Genomic DNA, 13,637 nt, shown 5'->3' on the forward strand with positions numbered 1-13,637 from the left:
AAAAAGACATGTAAGACAAGACTGGTGAAAAGAGATACAAGGTTGAAGTTTTATTAAACAAATTAGGTGTGATCTAAGATGATTAAGATCGAAAAATACTCCCATCCACAAATATTGATCGATTGAAATTGATTTTGAAACTTAAATAATACTTAAAATAGAATCAAAATTAAGTATAAAAAGTGAGGATCACTAACCAAGGAATGAAGAGGCATAGATCAATTATAAAATAGGAGAGTGATAAGAATTTGAACGGGAGAGTAGTTGTGTCTGTGCAAATAGACACAAAAAGTTATCAATTCTTTTAGACAGACACAAGGGGTCAAAATGGTTTTGCTAAAACTATCAATCTTGTTGTGTATGATATTGTTTAGCCCTTCCCTTTCAGGGGCTACTTCTCCCACCAACATATTCATCCTTGCCGGTCAGAGCAACATGGCTGGTCGAGGTGGGGTAGAGAAAATTCAAAACGGGAAACTTGTGTGGGATGGAAAGGTCCCATTGGAGTGTCAATCCGACCCATCCATCCTACGGTTGAACCCTGAGCGCCAATGGGAGATAGCACATGAACCTCTCCATTTGGGGATTGACATTAGTCACACTCCAGGGATTGGTCCGGGGATACCGTTTGCTCACCAGTTCAAAGAAAAAGCTGGACAAAAGGCAGGCACCGTGGGTTTAGTTCCTTGTGCTAGAGGTGGCACTTTAATTGAACAATGGATAAAAAACCCTAGCAATCCTAGTGCAACTTTTTACCAAAATTTCATTGAACGAATTAAAACATCAGAAAAAGAAGGTGGAGTTGTGCGTGCTTTGTTTTGGTATCAAGGAGAAAGCGATGCGGCTATGAATGACACCGCTCAAAGATACAAAGACAACTTAAAGAAGTTCATCACCGACATCCGCAATGATATAAAACCTAGATTTTTACCGGTCATTATTGTTAAGATATCCCTTTATGACTTTTTTATGAAGCACGATACTCATAACTTGCCGGCAGTGAGAGCAGCTGAAGATGCAGTCCAAAAAGAGCTTCCAGACATCGTTACTATCGACTCTCGGGAGTTGCCTGTAAACTTTACCACATTTGAAGGCTTTTCGTGGGATCATGGCCATTTTAACACGGAAACAGAGATTGTTTTGGGTAAATGGTTGGCAGACACATATCTCGCCCACTATGGTCATTTACTATGATCTTATTATGTGTCATTCTCTAATCTCGATTGATTGATCTATTATTCTATCTCAATAAAATCATTTAAACCACATCTTTGTTGAACCATAACATACTTAATACACTTTTGTGGAAGTTTCTTATTTAAATAATTAAAAATAATCAAATTTTGTTCTTAAAGATCAAAATTAAAATAATAACCTAGATGCATTGAGTGGCACATATCGAATGAGGCAAATGAAATTATCCACATTGAAATATTATCTATCAAAGAAACCTAGTTCTTATTGTTTATGAGATTTAAGTAACTATCAGCTAGGTTATTATTGGTGCTATCGTGAGTCAAGACCCTTAATCCACCAAATAAACTTTGCTACTCATAAAATTTTAATGCTAAGAATATTATGGCATGCCAACATTATATATGAAAATGACCAACCTTTCAATTCAATATAAATGGCCCGTTAGAGTTTAAACCAAGAATTAGGGAGAAATGACCAAAATGTCCTTAGAACTCTTTATGATATTTCAGGACCAAATGATCTACTACTTTTTGTAAGGAAATAAAGATATAAGATGACAAATATGGAATCTAAACCAAGTTACGAAAAGAAAAAGGAGGATATGAAATACACGAAATGTATCAATTCAATAATGCTTCTTTTTTAAGACTTTAGCATGTATGGGATTCAGGGTAGTCCTTTTTTCATTCACAAAAAGAAAGGGGGATACTAGATCATATATATCTACATACATATTGAGATTTTTCTATAGTATAGACTATAATGGTATCCACTTATATGGCAATGTTCTATTCGATGGGATGGAATATAAATCAAATAGAAATTCCCTTTTGGAGAGATGGCCGAGTGGTTGATAGCTTCGGGCTTGAAAACCGGTTCGGTATAGTGTTCGAAACAAAGAACTATCGAGGGTTCGAATCCCTCTCTCTCCTTTTTCTCGGCAAATAGATTTGGTTCTTTCTTTTCTTGTGCCCGACTCAGTATCATAAAAGGGAATGGCGGTTGATATTATCCGACATCCCTCCAAGACCAGAACTTCTTGTTTCAGAGGGCGAATGGCGAATCTATCAAACTGGATCAACCATTAACGAGTAATCCGAATGTGGGAGGATTTGGCAACCATTAACGAGTAATCCTAATGTGGAAGGATTTCTTGTTTCAGAGGGCGAATGGTGAATATATCAAACTGGATCAACCATTAACGAGTAATCCGAATGTGGGAGGATTTGGCAACCATTAAAAAGAAATTTTGGCATTTGGCAACCATTAAAAAGAAATTTTGGCATCTGTTCTTTTTTGCATAACGTGCCCAAGACCTTTGTTCTTTTTTGCATCTGTTATTTTGGCACAAATCTTTTTAGTTCTTAAAAAGAAAACGTTTGAGAAGGTTCAATTGTCCAAGATGAATTTCTAAATCTACGTATTTATCAACATCAAGTCATTTCTAAATCTGCGTATTTATCAACATAAAGTTCGTAAAATAAATAAAATTTTTCCTTCTAGAATTTTCTAGAAAAGGAATTGTGATTTCATGACATTTTGAAGTCACGTGGTTGGACCATTAAACCCTAGGAGGGTGGGTGGGGAAGCTATAGGAGCACCCTAGTTGTTGAAAGCATGTATGTAACGACCCGGGAAAGAAAAAGAAAAATAAAAGAAAAAGGGAAAGAAAAAGAAAAGGAAAAAAATAGAAAAAAAAAACTCAGTCACTGGAAAACTCGCCAGTTTTCCAGCGACAGTCGAGTTTCACGAGCCCCACACGAAAGGACGGTCACACCACGCCTAGCCTTCAGCCCATGACTCCCAACACCTATCACAATACCTGCAAAGGGAGAAAAGAAAGAAAATATGAGAGAGAGAGAGATTTCGGATAAACGTCGGCAAGTTTCCAGTTTCTCCGACGAGCCTCCAAACCACCCAAAAACCGACACCAAACAATCAGTTACCACCACGAGAAGGATCTCTAACGAAAGCACAATAACTCAAGGTACGTTTTGTGCTTTTTCGTAAGCGCCGTCGTCGGTAACCGAGGTCAGAAAATTGGATTTTCCTAATTGTTCTTAGATATGTGGTTTTAGGAACTTTTAGGCCGCAAAACTCATAGAAAATAAAGAAGGACGACAAATAAAGAGGAAAAGAAAGAAAGAGGACCAAAATCGGCAACGGAAACGCCACGGAAAGGAGAGAGAAAACTCACCGAAAAATCGGCCGAAGTCGGGTAAGGAAGACGAGATCCACGGATCTGGGTCAACCCGAACCCAAAACTCGAGAGAGCCAGCCCATTCTTTCCCTAGGCCTCTGCCTTCGGCCAAGCCCAACTACAGCGGCCCAAAGCTCAAACCAACCCAAAAGCTACGGTTCAGTTGAATCAACCCGAGACCAGACCCACGATCTATCAAGCCAGCCTGCAACCCAAACACTTGCGGCCCAGCCTAGTAAGCCGAGGCCCAACGATTAGTCTTGGCCCATTATGTAACGACCCTAAATTTCCACATATCTAGAGTCGCCACTAACATCTTATGCTCATCTCTAATGCATAATATAAATCTAAGAATGCTCATCTTTATTAGCGAAAAAATTTTAAACTTCAGAATACGTTAAAACATGAGAAAACACTACCGGACTTACGTGTTTCAAACATCGTACTCGAGTTCAAAATAAGATAAAAAAACAATTACAAATTAAATAATTTAAATAAATGAAATGCAAGCACCATATCCTAACCAAATCTAGGTATTTTAAATATGCAACTATCCTATGCACGCGCCACAGTCTCTGATCACGATGCCACCGTCAACGATACATGAGAGTCTTGCCTTTACCTGCAAAAACAATATGGCACACGACCTGAGTATTTCGAAGAAATACTCAATAAGTGACCCCACTATAGGGGCCATGCTAATGCAAACACATGCAATCTTGAATTAGGGACCTATCTCTAATAATTTTAAGGGTGGCCTTCAGTCTCGGACAAATTGGATGTGTAGTACTTCCCTACACACGACTCACACGTGCGAGTGTGAATCCCAGGACGCTCGCACACCCCCTGGACCCTCTGGTCAAGCTAATCTGTAGCGACGTCCGGAGGTCAGCGAAACCCCATAGTGTCATGCACCTCATGAACACCCTCATCTGTGTGCTTTCGCATCTGTGTGCTTTCGCACCTGTGCGCATTCGCACTCATCATACGGTGCGCGTCCGCACTCATCATCTCTAGGGGAAGTAGCCCTATGATTATGAACATACAATATGCATGAGGTCCCTCTAAGTCCAATTATACATCTCTTCTGACACAACCCTCTAGTCTCATCTCTTTGTTACACTTTGTAACCCGTGCTCGTGGATATTTTCATTAATATCATTTTCATACTCTTAGGATTGTGTCCTATGTCGATTTAATGACATGATGCAATATGGCAAACAACATCATAAGGCATGTTCAACATGGAAAACATCATCATGTTAATAACATCGTCATGCATACATCATACTCATCGTAAAAGCCATTAAGTGCATCAAATATAACATGTACGTCATGCATCGAAACATAAATAGCGTACATTCAATAGACATCACAACCAATGTCATACTTACACATCATCATAACTCAAATAATCTTTAGACTATCGTATAGTAAGGCCACTTACTTGGTTGACCTTGGCTGAAGTACTCCCTAAATAGCTAAATGTAAGCTCCCATTCCGTGAGAGCTGCTTTCTACGTTGCCGGGGTTTGTTTCCTATCACACCGTTCACCACTTTTCGTTAGTATTTCACAATTAATTTACGTATAATTCAATAAATGTGAAATACTACTCTAAAACAGCCTCGAATACCTTAATCGGGGCCGAAAACAGATTCGGGAGGGTTGAAACAGTGGAAACTGAGCTGAAAACAGGTAAGCCGAGCCGAACAGCCATTGGGAGCCGCCAGAGGAGCTGCCGGAGCATCACCGGTGGGAGCCCGAGCAGTTTAATCTGAGCCGAGCCAAGGGACCACCTGTGCCACTATGTGACAGCAGTAGAGCGAGCCACGTCGTGCGGTAGCGTCGGGTCGAAGCGCGGGTCGCAGTCCGGTTCGGGTTGTGGTCCGGGTCGCGGGCTGCAGAAGGCTACTGGGCCAAGACTAATCGTTGGGCCTTGGCTTATTGGGCTGGGCCGCAAGTGTTTGGGTTGCAGGCTGGCTCGATTGGACCGTGGGTCTGGTCTCGGGTTGGTTCAACTGAATCGTAGCTTCTAGCCTTGTTTGAGGCTTGGGCCGCTGTAGTTGGGCTGGGCCGAAGGCAGAGGCCGAGGGAAAGAATGGGCTGGCTCTCTCGGGTTTTGGATTCGGGTTGACCCGGATCCGTGGATCTCGTCTTCCTTACTCGACTTTGGCCGATTTTCTGGCGAGTTTTCTCTCTCCTTCCCGCGGCGTTTTCGTTGCCGATTTTGGTCCTCTTTCTTCCTTTTCCTCTTTATTTGTTGTCCTTCTTTCTTTTCTGGTTGTTTTGGGGCCTAAAAGTTTCTAAAACCATAGATCTAAGAACGATTAGGAAAACTCAATTTTTTGACCTCGGTTACCGACGACGGCGCTTACGAAAAAGCACAAAACGTACCTTGAGTTATTGTACTTCTGTTTGGGATCCTTCTCGTGGTGGTAACTGATCGTTTGGTGTCGGTTTTCGGGTGGTTTGGGGGCTCATCGGAGAAACTGGAAACTCGCCAACGTTTATCCGAAATCTCTCTCTCTCATATTTTCTTTCTTTCTCCCTTTGCAGGTATTCTGATAGGTGCTGGGAGTCGTGGGCTGAAGGCTGGGCGTGGTGTGGCCGTCGTTTCGTGTGGGGTCCGCGAAACTCGGCGACTGAGTTTTTTTTTTCGTTTTCTTTTTCTTTCCCTTTTTCTTTTTTTCTTTTTCTTTCTGGGTCGTTACACATTAGCCTTCCGCAGCCCGCGACCAGGACCAGGACCCGAACCGGACTACGACCCGCGCTTCGACCCGACGCTACCACACAACGTGGCTCACTCTACTGCTGCCACGTGTCACACAGCGGCGCAGGCGGTCCCTCAGCTCGGCTCGACGCAAACGGCTCGGGCTCCCTCCGATGACCCTCTACCGGCTCCCAGCAACTATTTGGTTCGGCTCACCTATTTTCAGCCTGGTTTCCACTGTTTCGACCCTCCCGGATCTGTTTTTGGCCACGATTAAGGTATTCAAGGCCGTTTTAGAGCTGTATTCCACATTTATTGAGTTATAGGTAAATTAATTGTGAAATACTAATGGAAAGTGGTGAACGGTGTGATAGGGAACAAACCTCGGCAACGTAGGAAGCAGCTCTCGTGGAACGGGAGCTTACGTTTAGCTATTTAGGGAGTACTTCGGCCAAGGCCAACCGAGTAAGTGGCCTCACTATAGGATAGGCTAAAGATTGTTTGAATTATGATGATGTGTGAGTATGACGTTGTGTTGTGATGTCTGTTGAATGTACGCTATTTATGTTTCGATGCATGACGTACATGTTATATTTTATGCACTTAATGGCTTCTATCATGAGTATGATGTATGCATAACGATGTTATTAACATGATGATGATTTCCATGTTGAACATGTCTTATGATGTTGTTTTCTATATTGCATCATGTCGTTAAATCGACATAGGACACAACCCTAAGAGTATGAAAATGATATTAATGAAAATATCCACGAGCACGGGTTACAAAGTGTAACAAAGAGATGAGACTAGAGGGTTGTGTCAGAAGAGATGTATAATTGGCCTTAGAGGGACCTCATGCATATTGTATGTTCATAAGCGTAGGGCTACTTCCCCTAGAGATAATGAGTGCGAACGCGCACCGTATGATGAGCGCGAATGTGCACAGGTGCGAAAGCATACAGATGAGGGTGTTCATGAGGTGCATGACACTTTGGGGTTTCGCTGACTTCCGGATGTCGCTACAGATTAGCTTGACCAGAGGGTCCAGGGGGTGTGCGAGCGTCCTGGGGATTCACACTCGCACGTGTGAGTCGTGTGTAGAGAAGTACTACACATCCAATTTGTTCGAAACTGAAGGCCACCCTTAAGATGATTAGATATAGGTCCCTAATTCATGATTGCATGTGTTTGCATTAGCATGGCCCCTATAGTGGGTCACTTACTGAGTATGGCCGTGTGCCATATTGTTTTTTAGGTAAAGGCAAGGCTCCCATGTACGGTTGACAGTGGCATCGCGATCAGAGACTGTGGCGCGTGCATGGGATAGTTGCATATTTAAAATTCCTAGACTTTGTTAGGATATTGTGCGTGCATTTCATTTATTTAAATTATTTAATTTGTAATTGTTTTTTTTTTATCTTATTTTGAACTCGAGTATGATGTTTGAAACACATAAGTCCGGTAGTGTTTTCCAATATTTGAACGTGTTCTGAAGTTTTAAATTTTTTCGCTAATAAAGATGAGCATTCTTAGATTTATATTATGCATTAGAGATGAGCATAAGACATTAGTGGCGACTCTAGATATGTGGAAATTTAGGGTCGTTACAACGTACAAGGACAGGGAAACGAGGAATTGTTCCCAAGAGGACTATATAGTTTGAAACGTCTTCATCATCCATAGGTTGATGTGTAATTGTTCCAGTAGTCATGTGTTAGTAGAGTTACCAACAAAACAATGTAGCAACTTAGGTAAGGAAAGTAGACAAGAGAATGTCCTACTCTTGTAATTGGGCATTAGAGCTTTTGAGAACAAAAGTTTTTAAGGAAGGAAGAATTTGTAACACTCGAGCCTCCACGAAAAAATTAAAACTTGATTTTTTCTCTAAAGTCAAACTTCTTGGATTTTATTAAGAATCTTAGAGACCGAATTTGAAGATGAGTTAGAAGAGAAAAATGCTTACATAATCTTAGAGACCGAATTCAAGAAAAAGTTTTAAATGTTTGTTTATGTTTGTTATAATTTCATTTTGGTGTCATCCATTTAAAACTCTTTAATATTTACCATACATTTTCTTTCCTCCTACTGAGTGTTTCCTTTTCTTTTTATTTTAATTAAGTTCGCAATTATCTTTGGCCAATTTTAATAGGTTCTTGAATTGTACAGATAATCAATTCTATATCTCCCATTTTTTTACTTTTATGTATTTCAACTGTGCTTTCACAGAATCTTATCTTCCATTTTTTTTTCTCTATTCCCTATTTACTTTTTTTTTTTCTTTTAATTTTGTTGACAAATATTGGCCTCTTTGATTTGAGTTATTTCTCTAACCTAACATGATAATTAAAATCTAAATAACTAGCCAATACATCTAATTGTGAATAATTAGATAAAGGAAAAGGAAATCTGATTCCAACTGATTTCTTGTAACACGATTGCATATATGAGAAGGAGATCTCACTCCAATTATATATGAGAAGGAGATCTCACTCCAATTAAATCTCCTCTATCTCTCCAATTAAATCTTCAGCTCTCTGTAAATTTGGTATTTTTTTTTCTTAATTGATGTAGGAACACCTATGCTTCTTCTAAATTTTGACGAAGTAGTTGGGAGAGGAAGAGGGGTCAATGGAGATTAGTTTTAGGGAAAATTATTATTTTTATTATTTTTATTATTTAATTATTAATTATTATCATTATTATTATTCTTTTTTTTGTACGGTTGTTATAATTCGAGAAGTACCTACATATTCTTCGATTTCATACATTCTTATCAAACATGATACGTCATAGTGTCTCGAAGGGCATAAACATGGTCACATCAACATTGCAGTCATAATCAAAGATAAAAGAAAGTACGTACATATATCACATTGTTGGTTCAGATCACATAACATAAACAATAGCACATAAATAGAGCCAAAGAGTACATGTTATTGATGCATCAAAAAAAATCATCAAATCTAACTCATTAACGTTTTAGGCTCTCCTTTGTGTTCTTAATCTCATTTTGGTCAGACGTTCCTAGGTTTAGTTTTACTTGGTTTAATTTAACCTACAATATTCATCGGTTTAGAAGAAGGAGCTTAGAGTTTATTTGGGGAGTCAACAAAACTTAAATCTTCTAATATATTTTAATGTCAAAAGATCCAATCCTTTATTCTATTGAAAAAAACATGTGAGACAAGATTGATAAATAATAATAATAATAATAATAAAATAAAAATAAAAATAAAATTCATAGTTGAAAATTTATTTTTATACTTCTACATATATAGATATATTAGACAAATTAGGTGTGATTTAAGACTATTAAGATCGGAAAATACTCTCAATCCACAGAGATATTGAGAGATTGAAATTGATTTTGAAACTTAAATAATACTAAAAATAGAATCAAAATTAAGTATAAAAAGTGAGGATCACTCACAAAGGGATGGAGAAGCATAGATCAATTATAAAATAGAAGGAGAGTGATAAGAGTTTTAACGGGAGAGTAGTTGTGTTTGTGCAAATAGACACAAAAAGTCTGCGCAAATAGACACAAAAAGTAGCTTTTCCTTTATACTTTTCTTCTTCTGTGTCTATTTGCAGACACAAGGGGTCAAAATGGTTTTGCTGCAACTATCAATCTTGTTGTGTATGATATTGTTTAGCCCTTCCCTTTCAGGGGCTACTTCTCCCACCAACATATTCATCCTTGCCGGTCAGAGCAACATGGCTGGTCGAGGTGGGGTAGAGAAAATTCAAAACGGGAAACTTGTGTGGGATGGAAAGGTCCCATTAGAGTGTCAATCCGACCCATCCATCCTACGGTTGAACCCTGAGCGCCAATGGGAGATAGCACATGAACCTCTCCATTTGGGGATTGACATTAGTCACACTCCAGGGATTGGTCCGGGGATACCGTTTGCTCACCAGTTCAAAGAAAAAGCTGGACAAAAGGCAGGCACCGTGGGTTTGGTTCCTTGTGCTAGAGGTGGCACTTTAATTGAACAATGGATAAAAAACCCTAGCAATCCTAGTGCAACTTTTTACCAAAATTTCATTGAACGAATTAAAACATCAGAAAAAGAAGGTGGAGTTGTGCGTGCTTTGTTTTGGTATCAAGGAGAAAGCGATGCGGCTATGAATGACACCGCTCAAAGATACAAAGACAACTTAAAGAAGTTCATCACCGACATCCGCAATGATATAAAACCTAGATTTTTACCGGTCATTATTGTTAAGATATCCATGTATGACTTTTTTATGAAGCACGATACTCATAACTTGCCGGCAGTGAGAGCAGCTGAAGATGCCGTCCAAAAAGAGCTTCCAGACATCATTACTATCGACTCTCGGGAGTTGCCTGTAAACTTTACCACATTTGAAGGCTTTTCGTGGGATCATGGTCATTTTAATACGGAAACAGAGATTGTTTTGGGTAAATGGTTGGCAGACACATATCTCGCCCACTATGGTCATTTACTATGATCTTATTATGTGTCATTCTCTAATCTCTATTGATTGATCTATTATTCTATCTCAATAAAATCATTTAAACCACATCTTTGTTGAACCATAACATACTTAATACACTTTTGTGGAAGTTTCTTATTTAAATAATTAAAAATAATCAAATTTTGTTCTTAAAGATCAAAATTAAAATAATAACCTAGATGCATTGAGTGGCACATATCGAATGAGGCAAATGAAATTATCCACATTGAAATATTATCTATCAAAGAAACCTAGTTCTTATTGTTTATGAGATTTAAGTAACTATCAGCTAGGTTATTATTGGTGCTATCGTGAGTCAAGACCCTTAATCCACCATAAACTCTATCGAAAAATGGAGTGCTATCATATAGCTTTAAATCAGCTAAGTTCATGAATTGGAGATAAGCGGCCTCGAACCGCTTACATCCGCCACAGGGTAAACCACCGCCTCTCAGGCCCTAGAATGATTCTACCATAGAGGCCAACGATAGACAATAACTCCCCCCGAACATAGCTTACAACTTTCATCGTACTGTCTCAAAATCTCAAAAGGTATTGAGTTAGAATCTCAAAAGGTACTGAGTTAGAATACCATTTTAACTAAAGATTCTTGTGGTTTCGGAGAATCCAGCTACAGGAGAACGAGGAACGGAGAGCTTTCCCCTCTTTTCCGCCCGCCTCCTGGAATTCCTTCCAAAACTTGTTGAATAATTTGTATGGATTCCGTATATGAATCTGTTGCCTCTTTTATCTCAAGTCTTGGATCACCTACTAACTACTGCTACGCTACAAGGACTGAACCTGTAACCATATGAAGGGGTGGAGTGTATAGGTCTCGATCACGTGGTTGGGAACAAATTGGATGTATAGTACTTCCCTACACACGATTCACACGTGCGAGTGTGAATCCCAAGGGCACTCGCACACCCCCTGGACCCTTTGGTCAAGCTAATATGTAGCAACGTGAGGTTAGCGGAACCCCATAGTGTCATGCGCCTCATGAACACCCTCATATGTGCGCATTCGCACTCATCATCATACTGTGCAAAACCATATATATATCTGGTCCGGTAGAGCTTTGAAAATGCACTTTTCTATTCTCTGTACTCTCTCTTGTTGTACATCCCTGGACCCTCTGGTCAAGCTAATCTGTAGCGACGTCCAGAGGTCAGCGGAACCCCATAGTGTCGTGCATGTCCGCACTCATCATCTCTAGGGGAGTAGCCCTATGAACATACAATAGGCATGAGGTCCCTCTAAATATGGAAAACATCTCATATTAAGGTAAACGTCACGCAATCATCATACTCATCATATTGCCACAAAGTGCGTCAAACATATCAAGTACGTCATTCATCAAAAAATATATATACTGCACACATCATCAAGTATCGTAACCCACACATCATCATAACTCATACATCATCATAACTCATATACCGCATTGTACGACATAGTTCATACATCATCATAACTCATACAATTTTTAGTCTATCCTATAGTAAGACCACTTACCTGGTTGGCCTTAGCCGAAGTATTCCCTAATTTATTTAACGTAAGCTCCCGTTCCTCGAGAACTACACCAAATGTTGCCAAGGTTTGCTTCCTATCGCATCGTTCGTCACCGTATCGCATCGTTCGTCACCTTTTGTTAATATTTCACATTTTAATTAATAATCCAACTAACCGTGTGAAATACAACTCTAAACGGCCTCAATAAAAATCCAATTCCATGTTTTCATTGTTTCTAAATTATTTAAGATAATAAATTAAAAATATGTCAATATTATTAATATTTTATGTGGCTTGGATAAAAGTTTAATGTTATATCCTATAGATACAAATGTAATTATTTCTTATATCTTCCATTTTTCTTCTCTCACTCTATTTCTCCTCTATGTTATATTTTAATTCTGTTTGAACAATATTTGCCATTTTCAAACCGTTCTAATTTTCTTTTCTTTCCTAAAATCTTCCCTCTCTTGTTTTTTGTTTTTTTTTTTCTTTTAACTCTAATTTTTTAAGCAGTTCAATTCTACTTTCATATATAATAAATCTAATTTTTTTAATCCGTTTCTTCGGTTTAACTCTACTCCATATCTAAATCATTTAATTCTATTTTCAGATTTTTTTTGTTTTACTCTTTTAAGCAGTTCAATTCTACTTTCATATCTAATAAATTTAATTCTTTTAATCAGTTTCTTCGGTTTAATTCTACCCCATATCTAATTGTTTAATTCTATTTCCAGATCTTTTTTGTTTTACTATTTTTTTTATTTGATCTGACCAATTTTAATGGACTCTAAGATAGATAATTTCTAATTGAGATTATTGATACGGAATGATTCAGGGGAGGTGCGAAGAGATTAAAGGAGAGGTGGTCAATTTTTTTTTCTTTTATTTATTTTGTTATTTTTATTTTAATATATATATATATATATATATATATATATATATATTTATATATATATTAAACCTAACGGGGCGTTACATAATCTATATAAAATATATTAAATAAAGAATATGTAGTTGAAACTAGTATGAGACTCAAATGATTTAAATATGTATTAGGATATCTTATAATATTTAAATATGATACCAATAGGATTTCATATTTTCTCTCTCGAGAGTCATGATTTTCTTTAAAGCTCTACTTTTCCAATCCATTTGGATATATCTACAAGACTCGCCATAATTTTCTCATGTTTTTTCAATATAAGTTCGCTTAATTTTTAGTTTTGTTTAATTCTAAATAAAATCAAAATCGATTTCAATGTCTTCTATGCCAGTGAAACATTCATTACCAACATTTTCTTTTTGATTACATAATGATAGGAATTTCAAAGTTGAACGTGTTTGACTTGGACCAAATATTTGTTGGGTCATCTCCTAGAATGTTTTTGAGGAGGACAAAACATGTTAAAATGACCAGGTTGGTGTGTAGGAATAATCTTCACTTCTAGAAGCAGTTTCAGACGAGACAAGTCAAGTAGGTAAAGCATCATATTGTTGGGATGTAAAGGAAAGCCGAGACCATTAGATGT

The 13,637-nt window shown here is 38.2% G+C and overlaps 2 pseudogenes; both read left to right on the forward strand.

Annotated features, from left to right (window-relative positions):
- The first annotated feature begins 217 nt into the window (after nucleotides 1–217).
- Nucleotides 218–1,217, forward strand: LOC147791621 (putative carbohydrate esterase At4g34215 pseudogene; annotated as a pseudogene).
- An 8,454-nt stretch (nucleotides 1,218–9,671) lies between these two features.
- LOC147791622 (putative carbohydrate esterase At4g34215 pseudogene) lies at nucleotides 9,672–10,659 on the forward strand (annotated as a pseudogene).
- The last annotated feature ends 2,978 nt before the right edge of the window (nucleotides 10,660–13,637 follow it).

Source organism: Cucurbita pepo, chromosome 7, assembly GCF_057944985.1.
Source record: "Cucurbita pepo subsp. pepo isolate OVF chromosome 7, ASM5794498v1, whole genome shotgun sequence".
Taxonomy (NCBI): Eukaryota; Viridiplantae; Streptophyta; class Magnoliopsida; order Cucurbitales; family Cucurbitaceae; genus Cucurbita; species Cucurbita pepo.